Source organism: Ambystoma mexicanum, chromosome 6q (genome assembly GCF_040938575.1).
Source record: "Ambystoma mexicanum isolate Mex_15411 chromosome 6q, UKY_AmexF1_1, whole genome shotgun sequence".
Taxonomy (NCBI): Eukaryota; Metazoa; Chordata; class Amphibia; order Caudata; family Ambystomatidae; genus Ambystoma; species Ambystoma mexicanum.
The window spans coordinates 60,355,021-60,373,803 of record NC_090937.1 but is presented as its reverse complement, the minus strand read 5'-3'; the positions used below and the strand labels follow the sequence as shown (position 1 = coordinate 60,373,803).

The 18,783-nt window shown below is 44.8% G+C and overlaps 1 protein-coding gene across 2 annotated transcripts in view; it reads left to right on the top strand.

Annotated features, from left to right (window-relative positions):
* LOC138515767 (myoneurin-like) overlaps positions 1-18,783 on the top strand; it is a 562,617-nt gene that overhangs the window by 208,403 nt on the left and 335,431 nt on the right. The gene's annotated exons all lie outside the window — the stretch shown is intronic.

Below are 18,783 nucleotides of genomic sequence, written 5' to 3'. Positions count from 1 at the left end.
TTACTTATGTTTTGAAGTAGCCCACACTGCAGAGTACTTGTAGTAGTGTTTGGAGAGTCATCCTGGCAGGCGAGTACACCAGGCAAGGGATTGTTAGTGGTAGTCCTGGCAGGTTAGTGAACCAGGAAGAGGACATTGGGCCTCATTACGGGTCTGGTGGTAGCCATGCATGTAACAAAGGCACGGTTGCCGCCGGACCCGTGATTTTACCAGCATCCGCTAATGGGCAATTACCGGGTCAAACCGAGGGTGGCGGACCCGGTAATTGCCCATTCGCGGGTGCCAGCAATAAGGGACTCCCCATTCGGCCCCATAGGGCTGAATGGGAATGGGGAGCTTGGATGCACCGGCACCGTTTGGAACGGTGCCGGTGCATCCACGAGTTGTGCTTGTGGGTGCCGCACTGCCCACCAGGTCGGACCTGGCGGGCAGAGCGACACCCGCGAGCACAACTCGTAGTATGGTGGTACAGTAGCAACAGTGTTGGTAGCGATACCGGCACCGTTGTTGCCTTACCGCAATACTTGTAATGAGGCCCATTGTGCATTGTGGTGGAAGGTTGTGGTGGAAAGAAAGTGGCAAGGCCACTGAAATGTCAACTGAAATGTGGTGAACCCATCCTGATGAAAACATTGTTCGGTATAACAAACAAGTGTGCAGTAGTTATCTTTCTCATGAGAAGAGAAAATCATATTGAAGTTTTCATTTGATGAGTGGAAACGCATCCTTTTGTTTTTCAAAAAAAGCATATGTGAACTTTGTGATGAACTTTGTTTGATTCTAAAATTGTTGCGATGCCAAGTGAAACCCTCCAAAAGTAAAGGAACTTTGTGTTGGAAACAGAACTTGTCTATTGGGAGAAACCTTAGTGTATGTCACCTTTTGAAGTGGAACTTGATTATTGGAGTGCACTTTATTCATTGGAACTTTCATTTGGAAATGTTACCTTAATCCTGGGGAAGGGGTTCCGACCCTGGTTACAAGAATATTTTGAATCTAATTATTGTTCTGTTGAATTTGAACAGCCATATGAATACCTGAAATGCTTTTGTTGTATGTATAAGTGTGAGGTACAGATATCTTTTTGTATTAGAGTGTCTTCCTTTAGTCTTAGTATCATAGACATAAAACCCAGCATTCAGTTCGGGAAAGTGAGGTGTTTATCATACACTTTTAAGTTAATGAAATGGCTTCTTGCAAAAAACCTTTACAAAGTTGTTCACCTCGCATTTCTGACCCCACACAGAGGATAACAAGTATTTTCACGTGTGTACCCATGGATCTTCGAGGGTAGAGCAGGAACTTAAGAAGTGTTTGGTGCAAGGATCCCCACCTCACATAGCCCTACAAAAGATTGTGTACGGCAAAACACTTAACAGAGATTTGAAGGGCCTAACAGAATTCTGCCCCACCGTTGATTTGGACGTTTTCCTTAATATGTGCATAAAGTACAGGCCTAAAATGTTGCATTTCGGTATAGAAAGTATGGAGGCTAGGACAATTCTGGCTGTACTTGCTCACAATGTGAACATTGTCCAAGCAAGGACAGGAAGTGCTTTTGGCATGCTTTGTTACACCATGGCCTTTACAAAAAGAAAAAAGCAATGGGTGGCAAAGCCCATATTGGAGCAGATGGAATTTGACTTTGTGCTGGCCATGCAAACGCATTGGACTGACAACAGATTATGTTTCCAGGGGTCAGTTGATGCCATAGAACATTGCTAATTTGGTTCGTCCTACCAAAGTTGAAAATGTTGGAAAGTTGACTTGAAGATTCAAATAAAGTGTTGCAGACTTTAAATATTCTTCCTATACAAATAAAAATATGTTTTTAAATGTAATCATATAAAATGTACCTTTTTAAAAAGTTAAACATGACATATTTTGTGATTTATTTTCTTACAAATTTCCTATAAATAAATGTGAGTATATTTTTCATATTAATGGTGTATTTTTTTGAATTTATGCATATTTTCACTTAAGTATTATTTTGTTATCATAAATAAATGAAAATGTAAAAAAGTGGCTTTACTATTTAAGCTAAATCATTACAAAGTATATTTATCATTAAAATGCAACATTAATTTGGGTGTTATTTTTTTTTTAATTGTAATTCTTTATTTTCTAAAGTGGACAACGAGTAAAGGCACATTCATGACAAGGACATCACTGCCACATTATAATCATAAGAGTAACACAGATGAAAGATGTGACTTTAAATTGTACTTTAGTTTTCATAATGCATGTCTAAATAACCAACATGTGTTTCCCACATTGAAATATATATACAAAAATATGTGATTGTAATACCACATACACAATGGACAACTTTAAACGTTTGCCCTGGGGGGCTAGTGCAACCTTCTGTAATATGGTACCATGGCATGAGACCAAAAATACAGCATCCAAAGCCTCCCGAACAACTCTACATCACCCTCACATTACGAAGTATATTGCAGAAAGAACAAGAATTGACCTGACAAGAAGGATTACTTGAGTGGTTGTTAGTAACTGCGGGTCTGGGTCTGCCCTTGGACAATGCAGAGCAAAGAGGCTGAGGCTACTTGGCTTTTGTCATGCAACAAACATGAACCTCATTGTAAGCTAGGCTGCCGATTACAGCTTGTGGAAGCAGAGGTAACTGTGAGTAGAGTAGACAAAGCACCTGTTAAATGAAGATGAATCAAGAGCGACCTATGATACTTATTAGTATTTTCAGTGAAGGTAATCTAGTGTTTGTGTACAACATTAATATATTAAAAGACTGTTTCTTCTAAGAATCATAAAGTAACATGGATTGGGATCATATTGAACATGATGTGACATTATTTTGTGAAATTAAAACAACACTGAGCAAGAACTTTAAAAGAAATAGGCATTGACAAAGCTGTCACAAATTATGAAAAACAGAACCAACCAAAATATGTGTGGACTGTGACATCAATGATACATTGGTGTAGTTAGAAACTGATGAGGATTGAAAGAGACCAATAGTAAAAGTGATTCAGTGCTGCCATTATTACTAACAAGGTTTGACAATGGGTGCAATAACCATATGACTGAAGCACATCCTCTTCTCCATCCTTATTGGGCAATGTCTATGGCTATGTGTTTGGGCCGACCAATTACCAAGGAAACATTGCTCAAATTGAGACCAGTGTATAACTGCATCTTCTCAGCAGCAATGCAAAGGCATTGATGCACTGACACAGTATGTGGTCTCTCTTCCCCACGTTTTGAGCACAGGAAAAGGTGGGACTTCAGAGCACAGCACACTTCTCGAGCTTTCCCCAGCATGAGACGACAGTTCCAGTTTCAACTTCAGCTATCAGGGTTGTCGATGGCCAAGTCTTGTTTCTCTTGATTGCAAGAACTCGAAGACAGGCAGGGGGCCCAAACCTAAGGCCTCCCCCAGTTCTGAAAATCGTAATGAAGGAGCCATTCTTCCATAACTGACCCACCCCCTCCAGCCCAGCCCCAAACCAGGATTGAAATCTCTCCAAATTGGGAATGTCTTCTCTAATGCCAGGGGCCCATAGATGGCACAGGGGGGACGGCCATGTGGCAAATCTTCACATGTCACCTTTCTCCCTCCATATTTCCCAGATAGTCCCCAATATCGGGTGGTTCCTCAATCTTCATAACAATTTGTTTCTCGGTACCCATAGCCACTCAGAGACTGCCGCCGGAGCCAAATAATGATTGTCTAGTGCAATCCATTGGGGTTCTTTAGGGTTCCGTAAGTGGGGAATCAAGATTTGTAATTGTGCAGCTTGATAGTATTTCCACAGGTCTGGAAGTCCCACCCCACCTTTATCTTTGGGTAGTGCCAGAGTGTCATAGGCAACCTTCGCTCTTTTTCCCTGCGAGAGGAACCTTACAATAGCTCTTTTAACTTTATCAAAGAAGAGCTTTGGCATTTTATTAGGAAGCATCTGAAAAGGGTAGAGAAAATGGGGGAGGCAAACCATTTTAATCACATTAAGCCTACCCAACCAAGATATCGTCAGTTTTTCCCGTTTGGCGTGGTCAGCATGAAACCTTGAGAGGAGGGGGGGAAATTAGCTTCGTAGAGTTTATCTATGTTCCTCGTGACCTGTATGCCCAAATATTTTAGCTTGACATTTTCCACCACGAGGCCTAGCAGGGAGAATCTATACATGTCTGCTTGTGTGGTTTCATGCAGGGGGAATAGGATTGATTTGGCCTCTTTGATTTTGAAACCCGAGAGTATCCCATATTTTTTAAATAGTTGGATCCCTCTGGGTATAGAAGATGTGGGGTTTGAAATGTGCAGAAATAGATCATCTGCATACACAGCCACTTTATATTCAGTTCCCCGTATCCCCCTATCTGAAGTCCCTCCACCTGATGGTCGTCCCTTAATTTCTGGGCTAGGGGTTCCAGTGAGAGTGCAAAAAGTATAGCCGAGAGAGGGCATCCCTGTCGTGTTGCCCTGCCCAGTTCAAACCAGCAGGAGTATTCTCCATTTAGAAAGACGGATGCCCTGGGGGATGTGTACACTGCCTGATCCCCCTCCTAAATTTCAGGCCTATCCCCACTTTGTGGAGGACTGCCATCAGAAAGCCCCATTCGACCCTGTCGAAGGCCTTCTCTGCGTCAAATGACAGAAGGGCAGGGTCATTGGTCATGTTCTGGGATGCATTAATCAAGTGTAGGGTCTTTCTCATGGTGTCAGCTCCCTGACTGCCTAATATAAAACCGACTTGATCAGTGTGTATTAGGCATGGCATAAATATCTCTAGTCAGGCAGCAAGGATTCTTGTATAAATTTTGGCATCCACATTTAACAAAGATATGGGACGATATGAACCACATTGTTAAGGATCTCTTTAGGAATTACCGAAACCAGAGCCCGAACAAAGGAGTCAGGGGCTCTCCCATTGGCATGGATCTTGTTGAAGAGTTCCACCATAAAAGGGAGGAGGGACGAGAGGAAGGATGTGTAGAATCCAGCAGTGTAGTCGTCCTCCCTGGGGGCCTTGGCCAGTGATAGCCTCTTAACAGTATCTTTAACTTCATCAGTTATCGGGCCCTCTAAGACAAGAGATTCATCGCAAGAGAGTTTTGGCATTTTAACAGAGGACAAATAACCCTCAGTTCCCAGCAAGTTGGGCTGCACCTCCGACCTGTATAGGGTCTCATAGAAAGTGGCAAAGACTTTGAGGATTTCTGCATATGTTGCAGTCTGGGGACTCTCCCTGTTCTGTATTTCTAAAACTTTCTGCTCAGCTCGTGGTTCACGTAATCTGGCAGCCAACAGTGCGTCCTCCTTATCTCCTTTTTCATAGAACTTCTGTCTTAGGAGTTGCAATCTACAGACTATCAGTCCGTGTTCTAGGAGACAGAGTTCTTCCCTCTTCCTTTTCACCTCCAAGATCATGTCTGCTCTCCCACTTTCGTCCCTCCTCACCTCTTCATCTAAAAGACAAATATCTGTCCAGAGTTTATTTTCAACCAGAGTCCTTTCTCTCTTCCCGCTCGAGCCCTCTCTTATTAGGACACCACGCCAAGTCGCCTTCCCCGCTTCCCACACAGTCATTCTGGAAACCTCCCCAGTATTGTTTATCTTGAAATATTCGTTAATCTCATTTTCCATCTCTGTCTTAAAGACAGGATCTTTCCAGAGAGTTTCATTGCATCGCCATTGACCCCCCTTTGTGGGCAAGTTGTCCCAATAGACATCGGTTGTGACCATGTCTTGATCAGACCAAGTGACCGGAACGATCTCCGATCTTGTCGCAGGATCATATAGTTCCTCTGATAGGTATATATAATCAATCCTAGTAAACATATTGTGGGGGTTGGAATAGAAGGTGTAACCCTGCTTGTCGGGATGGAGCTCCTGCCATGAGTCTCGCAGTCTGTATATATTAAACCTGGTCGCAACCTCAGTGCAGCCTCCCTTGGCTGGTTCTCTCGAATCGGGATTCCCTGCTTTCCTGTCCAGACTGGGATCCGCCCATAAATTAAAGTCACCTCCGAGGAGGACATGACCCGTGGCTTCCAGCATGATTTTGGATATTGTCTTGAACAGAAACCGGGATTGTCCCGAGTTGGGGGAGCATACTGTGGCAAATATGACATTCCCTTTTCCTATAGAACCCGCCACTAGCAAAGCACACCCCTCTAAATCTGGCCAAATCTTGGTGGTTGTGAAGCCCAGACTTTTTCTAATGATTATGCCTACTCCCCCTTTTCTTAGAGGCCCAGAATCCCAAAACTCTGACCCCATTCTTACCCCCAGAAGTCTCTGTTCTTCCCCTCTGGCATATTTTGTTTCTTGTAAGAGGAGGACATTGAGTCTCACCCTGCGGAATTCCTGACATACCAAGGATCTTTTGGGTGGAGAACTGAGACCATTGACATTTAGTGTTCCCACCCGAAGGAGGCCTCTCATCTGTAGGTCTGTATTAACTGCCATTTATAAACACATATAACAAGTGACCACTCAGCCAAGATCGGCAACCTAGCGATCCACTAACCGACATTGTGTGCCCCAATTTGTGACTTATAAGGATTCTGATCCTAAGCCCCCTCCCTCCCGCTCCACTTCTTCCCCCTTCCTCCACCCGCCCCCATTCTCCATCCCTGGTTGATGGCGCCTGACCAAATTCAGTTGGAAACACTGATTCAGCACCGGACCACCAGTGCAGACCGTTACCTCACGGTCCCATCTCATAAAACATTCTCAATAACGTTTGAGCCCCCATTCCACGTTCTCTCCCCACTACCCATATCAAAACATTAACTCTTAGAAAAGATTGAAAACTCAATCCTCACATTAGTTTGTGTTCTGTAACACTTTCGTCCTCCCTCAGCAAGGAGTGTTCAAGTAAGTAGCAACCTCCCCGAGCCCGGGCCGGGCGGGGTCCAGGCCATGAAGGACCGGCCACAATGTTTGCTTCCGCATCACACACCCCTGGTATCTTCCGCACGCAGATGTTCCTACTTTTCCGTCTCCCAGGCGGGGGGCGGAGTTCCACCCAGGTTGGGTCCCCCGCCAGGCTATTCCCCAGAAGGGCGTATTCACAAGCGTCTTGGATATTTTGAGGGTGAGCAGTAGTGAACTTTAGGAGATTCAGCAAAGTATCCACCAAACTGAATTATCACCTTCAGGTGAAGTGTTGCCACTCTGGAATTTGGAGATGCCATTGTCTTCCACTTTGTCATGCTAGTTCATGGTCTCCACCATCTTTACGCGTCTCCAGAAGTCCTGAGGTACAGGTCTGAATCTCTTTTTCGGATCTCAGCCACACTTTCTTGTCTTCATGTTCAAAAGAAAGGGAAAAGGGGTAACCCCACCTCGATCGGATCCTGCGTTCCTTGAGCCATAATGTGAGGGACCACATATTAGCCTCAGCGCCAGGGTCAAGGAAGATAGGTCCTGAAAGATAGTGATTCGTGCTCCTCCGAGGGTGATCGATCCACTATGTTTGGCTTTTTCTAAGATCCTTGCCTTGTCCTGGTACCTGTGGAAGCGGGCAAGGATCGATCTCGGTCCACTGCTGGACCCCCTACCCTGTGTATCCTCTCTGTTTTTGGCTCATCAGTCTCCTCGTCGGCAACCAATAGCTTAATTATATCATGGAGCATCTTCCTAAGGTCTCCTTCTGTTTCACCATCTTGTTCCGGAATGCCAAAAAAGCGCAGATTGTTTTGTCTCTTGCGATTTTCAAAGTCATCCATTTTAAGACGGAACTCTTCTTCCCTCTGCTCTATCTCAGCTATTCAGAGTTCCATTTGGGTTTCAAGAGTGTCTATGGAGGCTTGGTTATTCTCAACTCCTTCAAGTCTCTCTTCGATCGTGTCCATTCACTGCATGATCTTATCAATCTTCCCGCCTATATTGGCCCCCATGTTTTTTATTTCGCTCCAGAGAGCTGCATTATCCCATTTGGAGGCCGCCGATTCCGTTCCTGAAGTTTCCATGGTCGGAATACAAGAGGTCTGAACAGCAGGAGGGAGTGGGGAGTAGGCGAACTTGGCTAGTTTCAGTTTTATGTCCATATACACACAGGCAGTCCTTCTACTGTACTCTTAGGTCGACGGCTACGTGGCGAGGGGGGTATTTCCTGCGCTCTATAACGGGGCTTGGGTTTAGGCAGGAGGTCGTCAGTCGCAATGAAGTGACGATTAGAATCTGTTAGTCACTCAGAGGGGTTGGTAGAGGGTCCATTGGGTATTCTCGGATTCTGGTGTCTGTAGAGGGCCCCCTGAGTCCAACGGGGTGAAACAAGCAGGTTCCAATACGGTCTGTCGATTGAAGGAGGGCACACACCCCGTTTCTTGGGGCCCAACCCTTCAGAAGAGAGTGGGACTCTTTCCCATCATGTGTGGGCAGTGGGCACAGTTCTAGTGAGGCTCCGATGTGATCACAGTATTGTTGCAGGCAAGCACTTAGCGGGTGCTGACTTTGTTTATTATCTGAGGAGGTCTGCCTAGTCTGCACTTGGTGGCGATTTACTCAAGGGTGGTTACTGCGCCCAAGGAGGGTGTACCATTCGAGGGCATGAAATCCCGATCACCATTCTTGATGCAAGTCTCTGTTCACCTATTAATGCTTCAAGGATGTACTCTTCATTTGACAGTTGCTGTGGCTTTCAAAATATACAAATTTGGAGTCTGGTGATTTCAGAATGGTTCCAGAAGTATATTTTAATGCACACTGCTCATTCGTGGCCCGAGTCATTTCTTTAGGCTGACTCTGTTTCTTATCAGTCGATTCGGGGGCACACACCCTGGTCGATGCTAGTGAGGCAATGATATGTTCCTGGGTTCTGCGTCCTAGTAAGGGTCTTTATGGGGAGTACACTGCAATCCACACTTCAACTGACCAAGGGTCTCTCCATTAAACAAATGTACTCATTTAGATGTGGCAGGCTTTATCTGGAGTGCGACAAATGGCGAGGGTTGGCAGGGCCTTGCTCCGGGTCAGGTTCTCTTCACAGAGTGCTCATGTGCCTGAATACTAAAGGATTTCGGTCTGTGCACATATGAAAAGGTCAGTGGTAGCATGGGGTTTGCTGACCGGCTTTCTCTTTTTGCCAGTGCCCTACTCCATGTGGCAGATGGGCTAGGGGGCCACTTGGTGTTAAGGAGGTAGCCTGCACTACATTGGTAGTTGTGGTAGTACTTCAAAGGGTTCTTTATGATTCACTTGTCCAGCTTGTTTATAAATTCGAGGGCGTGTGCAGGGACAAGCAGTCATAGTATGAATTTATACCACCTCGTAGGAGCAGGGGCAAGCGCGGGCAAGGTCCCGACTGGGTCAGCGGCAATGCTTCAAAGTTGCACGCAAGGTTCCAAGCCTTTGTTCCAGCCGTCGGTGTGCAGCAGAGCTCCCAGCAGCGTTATCTGCAATTTGCCTCACCGCGGGGCACCATTCGTCCAAATGAAATCATGAGGGTGGGCGGAGGGCAGCAGGGGGGAGTGTTGGATGTAAGAGTTAGGCTGCTCTCCTCCCGCGCCCTAATGGAGCGCTTTAACAGGATCAGGGTCCACCCGCAAACCGTCTCTTCGCGCTCTTCGCCGGCGGGGCACAAAGCACCAGACAGAGCTTGGCGTTGGCGCAGAGGATTCCACTCCAATAGGTCCGTTCTCCGTTGAGTCAGGTGTTTTTCACTACTGTCCGTCCGCTACTGGGGGCACCGGCAGTTCCAAGGCTCACAAGCAGATCTGAGTTCCGTTCTTGGTGTGTGCCTGTGGTCCGGACCTGAGGCAGGGTGGCCCCGCTCTCACACAGTGCTTCTCCTCGGGTCCTACACCGATTCACTCCGTTGTTGGATCGCCTGGAGGCGAATTGTTTCCTACATCTGGGTCACCATGCATTTCTGGGTGGGGGGGTCCGCTCCACTTATGGGACCACAGGGTGCAGAGCTCACGCAGAGTGAGAGCTCATCCGCGTGCCCCTGAGGGCCAGTCCAGACCGAATTTCTAATGTGAAAAAAAATATATATAGCCCTCTTAATTTCCATAGTTTTGCACAAACATAGGTCGAAAAAGCATATTGCAATCTTGTTGACCCAAATACAGGAATGAAGTGAACAATCAATTACTCCATTGTGATCAAAATTCGAAATGCGTAATGCAATTATATTCCTGTTGTGGACTCGCAGTGTGATGTTTGTTGCATGTCACCCCCTCCTGGGAGCTTGGTAGCTCCCAGGATGTAGGTAATGGTCACATGGTGTTTTCCATGTGACCATCCCAATAAAAAGGACGAGCTGCTTCCAGCTCGTCAGTCTAACCACAAGCTTACTCTGGTGTTGTGCGCACCATGCTTCTGCTACACCGCTTGCAGGAGGCCCAATGGCGAGTCCCTGCACGAGGACAGTGCCCCTACTGGGCAACACCATCCCACTTGAAGGTATGGGCCATGTGACCAAGGCTGTCTGTGCAACCCCGGCCTGGGTGCCCCCATAGCCGGGGCTGCGGTGAGCTGGGTGCTCCCAGCCCACGTGTCTTACTCTGGTGATCCGGAGCTAGCAGGATGACCCCTGCCTGGTGTCTGCTGCATGGATGCAGCCTCCTGGTGCATGTCGCATGGCCCCGACATCCGTGGTGGCCTGCCTCGGTGATCCGGTAGCATGCCCCACCACAATGTTCTTCACGTTTATCCGCTGCCAGTCTTTCACTGTGACCTACATGATTGAGCGCTTAAAAACAAATAAACTGACAAAAGTTAGCAAGGACACTTACTGATGTAACTTGTAATATTTCAACATTCACAATTCAGAACCTGAAGGTATTCAGTTTGCATCAGTACTATAGCTGCAAAAAAACCACTTGGTTTGATAATCAAAATGTATCTTTACGGGAACTGGCTGACTGAAATCATAATGTACCTACGGCATTCTGTGTGTTCAGTTTTTCCGCTAGGAACTTGTCGCGTCGACCACAGAACTGAAAGTCACGTTGATTCAATTGCAGGATTTTTAACAAACCTACGTGACATAAAAGTACGTACAAGATAAATAAATATACGTCAAGTAAAGGTAATGAAAGGTGCCATTTTGAAATGGCGCTTCGAGAGAAGCATCACATAGCAAGCAAGCACTTTTATGTACTTTGGAAACTGTATCCGGGTGTGCATTGGAGAAACATAATTGGGATAGCCATCTCTGCAAGTGTATTGATAAGGCACTAGTCTAAATTGACGAATATACAGACCTGCATATACTAATATGCCGTAGTTAAATAAATCACATTGTGATTGCCATGATGTCTAAATAACGGCAAGAATGTACATTTTTCAAAATAACAACAAAAATATAAATTTGTCAAAAGATAAAGCTGTAGAGTATCTTACGTTCAATGCCATACAGGTCGAAACAAGGAGCATTATGATGTATGCACGTATTAATAAATACATGTGAATGGCATATAAATAGATATACTTGAATTGCTAGAAAAAGGAAAACACTAAATGACTGCATTTTAAAGTACTGTTTAGTGAATTATCTATAGAGCATTAACTTGTTGTCATAATAATAAATACATATAGGTGAAGAGATGAACAGCAATGTGAACGATTGTTATTATTGTAAATCTGATACGAACTGTTTACAATTTATGCCACTCGACTGAGTCATTCAGACCTGTAATGTGGCATTTGGTGAGAAAGATTAAACGTTTTTCAAACTCTATACGTTTATTCTTATCATTAATTTTCTTCATCATTACTTGATTTTGTTTTTCGTAATATGTTCCAAGTGAATTCATCACATTTGTGTCCCATCTCAAAAAATGTGATACTAGTAGCGCAGTCATGATTTTATTACAAATGCAACTTTTATGTTCACTGATGCGTACTTTTATCTTTCTTTCAGGTTTCCCAATACAGTTTTGCCCACAGACACCAAATGGCATAGACCACCATGTTCGTATTACAATTGCTAAACACATTTGATGTCCTGGGGGTGGTAAGACTGATGTCAACTTCAACACTTCTTTTGGTCAGGGGGCAACCACTACAGCTACCACACGGTGTATGTCCCTTAGGACCAGTCCTGCCCCATGTTTCGGTAATCGTCAATTGTCTTTCAACATTCTGAATCAAGTCATTTTTCATTAATAAGTCTCTCAAATTATTTCCCCTTTTATAGGCAACACATGGACATTTTAAAGGGATTTTTCCTTATTGCAACACTTTCCAGTTTTTCTTAATGAACTTTTGAACTTGGTTAGAGAGATGAGAGAAATTGCTAACAAATACTAAATTCTCATCTCTTGTTGGTTTCGCGTTGTATTCAAGAAGAGCATCTCTATGTTGTTCTTAGCCCTCTTTAAGGATTTTTGTATATTTTTTTTCTGAGTGACCAGGTGTTGGTAACTTATGACTCAGACTAGCAGCTTCTGTCAAAAAGTCATTTTAAGTGGAGCTATTTCTTTTCAAACTGAGAAATTGTCCTACTGGCGGATTCTCTATGAGATGTGTTTGAAGGCCTATCTAAACTCTGATATAGTATTATGCCCTGTTTTGGTAGTGGTTATGCAAGTCCTTGTCGCTGGTAGTGATGTTTTTTTTATATATATGTATCGATATTTTTAGATGTTAATTATTTAAAAATGTATACTTTTGTATTTAATTGAGTCGAATGATATTGTTGATAGACACACCTACTTCTACTTTGAGAAAGGTATTTTTTGAGTCATGTCGGTTTCTTTTACTAGGGGTGACCTTTTGTGTTCATTACCCTACAGTCTCTCTAATTCACAGTTATATGTATTTTTAAGGATTAAATGTGACTATGGTCTATAGAGAGAGGCCAAGGCGACAGAAACACTGACATATACATTCTCATTTTCTTTCCAGGTCTTGACATGTTGAGCCTGGACTCTGGGCACTTTCTTTTGCTTTGAGTCTGGTTTGAGTTAGCGAGATGGCTTAATGGGGTGCAAGCATAGGTCGAAGGTTTTTAAACTTGACAGAGTGTCAAAGGAAGCTGTGTTGGGCCTAGCAGCAGCTTAAAGGAGTTCTGAGTGCTCACAGCTGCTAAAAGTGGCTTGAAATTGCAGAGAGAGACAAAGGCAGCTTCTTTATGTCCTTGGGTCGCCGAGCGACCTTCATCCAAGCACCAGAGGAAAGGTGAGCCCTTCTTCTGTTCTTCCCAGCTGGGAAGGTTGCCAGAGACACTTGCAGGGCTGTAACCTGAGCAGTGTTTTTGGTACCAGTGTTCCAGTAGCAATCAAGCTTCCCTCCAGTAGGTAACTTCAGATGTCCACCTGAATTGGTTAGGGAGACAGACTCCACCCTCCTTGGAAATCTTTACCTTCACCCTAATGGATGAGGACTTTGAGCAGTCTTTAGACAGCAGGGAATCTTCTTCAAAATGGTTCAAAGATGATTCTTCAAGATGGATCTTCCAGATGCTTCCCCAAATGGGAATCAACCGTTCAAGGTGTTTACTTAGTTTCCAGTCACCCACATACTCCAGAGACAAATGTGTAAACTAATTTGAAGGAATGTACAATTTGGTTGCTTGCCAGCATATTCCCAAAAAATGTGAGGCAGAGATACAACAGCATGTAGTGGATACAAATATCACAGAACCTGTGGATCTCAAAGCTGCTGACCCGTCTAGGCTCAGGCAAGCACACCCAAAGCAGAGGAGAAGGCTGAGAAAAATGAAACACACACTCTTCTTCCAATAAACGTCGACAAAAGTCTGAAGGGAAATCCCTATGATATGGCTCATCACTTACCACAGAAAAGTGTGATGGTACCTCACACACTGAGACACCAACACCCTCAATACCCAATGGATGTTTTCTTTGTGAGGACTAGACCCATAGAAGGTGTGATCTGGCCAGCAATTATCATTGGAGTCAATTTAGCAAAGCCTCCACAAGCCAGAGAAGAGGTGCTTGAATTCTAGAGCTGAGGCTCTACCTACTAGAGAGTGCGAAAGACTGGTCACACCATTGCCTCCAACTCCAGATCCCAAGTCCACTGGGTTGCCTGTCCTGCAGAAAAGGGACCAGTGACAACTGAAGTGCCTACTGTAATAGAATATGGCTCAATGGATTGCTGGGTCGCGTACTGGTGTTTAAAAGGAATCTGAGATAGAGGCCACAGTGGCTTCAGACCTGAACATGTTTTCCTTAGGTGGAGGCCCAACTGAGGCTGACTTTTACAGGTACAGAGAGAGTGCTCTATTCTAACAAGTCTGCAGAAGCAGGCATAGAACCAAGCTCTATGCGAGGCCTCCGGTTCGTACAAAGTGTACTAGAAGAATGATCTCTTCTAAATTTAACACACTAGTTCTGAGGCAGGGTGCAACCAGAGATTTTATGTTCCCCCAGTGCTACTGAAGGCTCCTACTGGGCTAGGCTCATAACATTCCTTTGGCTGGTTACTTGGGCATGACCAACACCCCTGACAGGGCGTGAGCTCTTTTATTTCAGTGGCCCCTAATGCGGCTAGAAGTAAAGGAATGTGTGAGTCCTCCCCAGCTCTGGTAAGCCAGGCAGCGAAACCAAGCCTCCTTTTATTTCACTACCAGTGGATATTTGGCCTTTCGCGAGGATATTTATGGATATTGTGAGTCCTTTGAATCCCTAGACCACCTCAGGGAACCAGTGTTTTTTTAGGTGGTAGATAATGCCACACAGTACACTGAGGCAGTATATTGAAGAGCATCAAAGCCCCCAGAAGGATCTGATTGGCATATTCTCTCTGTGATGGATTGCCATCTGGCAAGGATGTAAAATAACTTTTTTTGATGGATTTTTATTAATTTATAAAATTATGTAAGTAATTCTGTTTCTGAAAGAGGAGTCTGCTAATCAGACCCTGCTTTCCTAAAGCTCCATGCCAAAAGCATAGTGCAAGCATGTGCCCTTGCTGCACAAGTCTGTTGAAACCTGCAGCACCTGCTCTTTAGTGCTAAAGGGTTAGTTCAAGGGCCACATTTGCATTCCTCACAGCTGCTGTGACCCAAAGTCACTGCAGACAAAGGCTGCAATTTATCTTCTGGACTTTTGTTTTTAACAAAAACCTGTAATAATTATTGCCTTACTATCTGGTGGCAGATTAAATTCTAAGAATAAGTTATTCCTGGTTATTGTATATTTTGATAAGAGCACTCAATTATTAAAGCCACACCAATTTGATATCATACTGGTGTCAACCCTATAAGCCCAGACCAGCTATGTAAGGGCAGTGGGTATTCATGGCAGCCTGGCTGTTTATACGTCTCCCAGTGACACACCAGCCAGGATGCAGTGCTATTTTGATCCCCCCAGAGGCAGGGCAATGCCTTCCCGCAGACATATAAGGGCTCTCACCAGCAGAACTCCTGGGAACGTTGCTTTCACAGGGGCACTCACATACCAAAGACCAGCTTCATATCAGAGTGCTGCACACCAAAAGACATTTGAATCTGCAGGCATGGGAAAGGGGCAGAGTTAGGGAAGCCAGCGAGAATGAAGTGGACCTGAAAAAGGGTTCCACTATCTTGCTTTTCGGCAGGTTGCTTCCCTTCCTGCCACTTCCATTTCCTGCCGAAAAGGCAACCTGGGTGTGATGCAAGAAGGTAAGGGTCACTTGTTACAGCAACAGGTATTTGACTCCTTACAGCATGCTGCCTTCTCTCCCATCAGCTCTGTATCTTTATCTTCATAAGGAGGGGTCCACCACTTCCTACTTGATACAGCAGTGAGCCATCAAGAGAATGATATACTTTTGGACTTCTGTTGGGGCACAGTCCATTCCAAAGTCCTCAGCCACAAAGGTGAACCTGTAATCGGGACCCTGTTCACTAGAGTTGAAGGAACCCCTGAAGTGCCTGCCAGGCTTCCTGGAGTGGGAGTGCAACCAAAGGACTTACCTTCTCCCAGGAGACCCTGGATTGGGTATCCCGGCAACATGGAAGTCAAGGAACAGCTCTGGGCCCTAATTCCCACATTTAATTGCTTGTGAGCTACACAGAAATCACCTTCCTGTCTCAAGCTTCTTTGTGCCTCGTTTCAGTGCTGCTTGGCCCCCTCTGCTTGTAAAACCCAGCCGACCAGCTAACTAACACAATGTTTAATCACCACCTCAGGAACCTCCGAGAAGCCTGGCTCAATGCTGTTGATCCCTGAAAGACAAGAATAAGGTATCCTGAAGAGGTCCTGTCACCTGCTCACTTGCTTGCATCACAGTCACTTTTAAGCCCCTTCTTCTGCAAAAACATATCTGTTTAAGTGACAATGCTGCAACTGATTGCCTGCTCGTGGCTGCTTAAGTACCCGGAGGGCTATAACATACAAGGTCTGCATTATCTGTGTTGTTTACACAAGGTTGGGATTTTTCTTGCGTATTCTAATTATTTAATTTTTGATTGTTTAGATAAAATATGTCAATGTTTGTAGAACCCTGATTGGACATTCTTTTATTTTGGAGACTGTGCTCTATTGATGTTTGGGTTGCTACTGTTGTCACTTTACACTCCTCCAATATATAGCCTTCCCTCGGCCCACGTTCCCACAAAAGACAAAGGTGGCATTATGCCAGACTGTGTCTGTTGCCTTTATGTGGGGCTTAATAGGCGGGGTCGTCATTACTCACACCTGGACTCCTTCAGAGCAGTAGTGATTTCATCGCACTCTTGGTGGGTGTTCTCCAGAAAGTCATTTCTGACAGGGGAACCCACGTTGCATCTGCATATGTAAAGCAATGTGGGTGAAGTGTGGACTGAAGTATAAGCTTTTCATCCCCAAATCAATGGGTTTGTGGAGCGACTCAACAAGATGCTGAAAGGCATGATAGTTGGCTTAGAAGAGCACCTGAGGAGAAAATGGGATATTCTCCCGCCATGCTTACTGTTCACCCGCAGAGAGGTGCCACAGAACAAAGTAGAGTTCAGTCCCTTTGAACTTCTGTTTGGTCACCCTGTTGGAAGTTCCTTAAGTCTGTTGAGAGAAGTATTTGAGAGTAATCCCTAACGTACTACTCTCGATGTATTAGATCATGTGATTGGGTTTAAATGAATAAATGGCCCAGTACAGCTGATAGCCCCAAAGAAATTTGAAGGCAGTAAGGAATTGATGAAGCACTTGCATGACCAGATGGCAACCAGGGAAGAGTACACTCCATGCCTGTTAGTCTGGGTAGTGGAACCTGTCAAGCCCAGCGCGCCTCAGGATAAATGGACTGGATTCTATACAATACCTCAAAAGTTCAGTGAGATAAACTACCTCATCGATGTGATGATTCCCAGGCAAGCACATAGGGCAGGGGTCATCAACCTGTGGCTCTCCAGAGGTTTTGGACTTGACTCCATGGTCCTTTGTCCTTGACTATTCTGGCATTCTGGGAGTTGCAGTCCAATACATCTAGAGAGCCAAAGTTTGCAAACCCCTGACAACAAGCCTCCTTGCGAGTTTGGCAGTTCAGCAAAAAAGTGGCGGTCATTTTATAATTGCTGCTTTTTTTGGCGGTTATGGAATTACCGTTATTTTTACTGCACCGCTTGATACTGAGTTTGACCTTGAAGTGGAGAATTTACCTTCAGCATGATGCTGGAGGTAAATTCTCCAGTTTAAGGCCAAAATCAATAGATTTACCATGCAGAATTACCACTTGCAGTAAATATGCCAAAAATCTCAACTAAGTTCTATGGTGATTTATACCAACATACCACCACTTGTAGTCCTGTGCGAAGCCCACGTGAACAAGTGGCAGTAATGGTAAATAATTTAGGTGGTAAACCATTGGATTTCAAATGAGGCACATAAAGTCGTTCACGTCAACGTTCTGAAACCTCATTATAGCATAGATTACTTTTTTTCTGGCACTGGTGATAGACAGTGAGTCTGAGGATGAGAATGATTGCAATTCGGCCCCCCCCACACCCCAAGCCCCTGGCAGTCTTGCTACACGCACTGAAGCCATAGATGGGTCTGTAGAAGGGGTACAGATCTCTCCTGACCTAATGGAAGAGCAGCTCCAAGACCATCAGTGGCTCCTAAGCCAGTTTGCAGGACTATTTTTGCTGACTACAGGCCACATAGACTGATGTGTCCATGACATTGACATATTACCCCCGTTTCCACTGATGTAGAGGCAAGCCCTTGTGTTTTTGATCAACAGAGGAGACAGCAAGCTAGTGAAAAAGCAGAATTCATTAGATAGGTAACAAGCTGTGGTCGATGTGGGCAGGAGCGGTGGGGAGTAGTGCGCCTCTACTTTCTTTTAATTGCTTTTTACTGTTCCTATATTTTTATTTTAAAAAAAACCATTCCGAAATGGTTTCGTTTGAAAAAAGAAGTGAACAAAGCGATTGAAACTTGCACTTCACGTTCACTTAAACTGCAGGCGCATTTGTTTGGGAGTTTGCATTGTGCGTGAGATGGGATGCGGTGATGGGGTTTGGGAGCAGGGCAGGCCAGCAGGGAACATAGTTCCACTACTTCTTTTCATACACTTGGACCACTGGAAAGGGAAACAATCATGGAGGACTTCCTGATGTTAAATCTGGGGATGATTGAGCCACCCTCTAGATCCAGGGCAAGCCCAGTGGTGTTGGTACTTAAAACTAAAATGTGCAGCACTGGGAACACAGAAGTCCGCTTTAGTGTTGACTATAGAGGGCTCAGCTCTGTTGTAAAGACAGGTGTGAACCTATATCTAGATGAGATGAGCTCATTGATAAGTTGGGTGCAGCAATGATATGAGTACCCTTTGACCTCACTCACGGCTGGGTACTGGCAGGTCGACTTGAATGACAGACGTAAGAGAGATCAGCATTTCCTACCACAGAAGGGCACATTCAG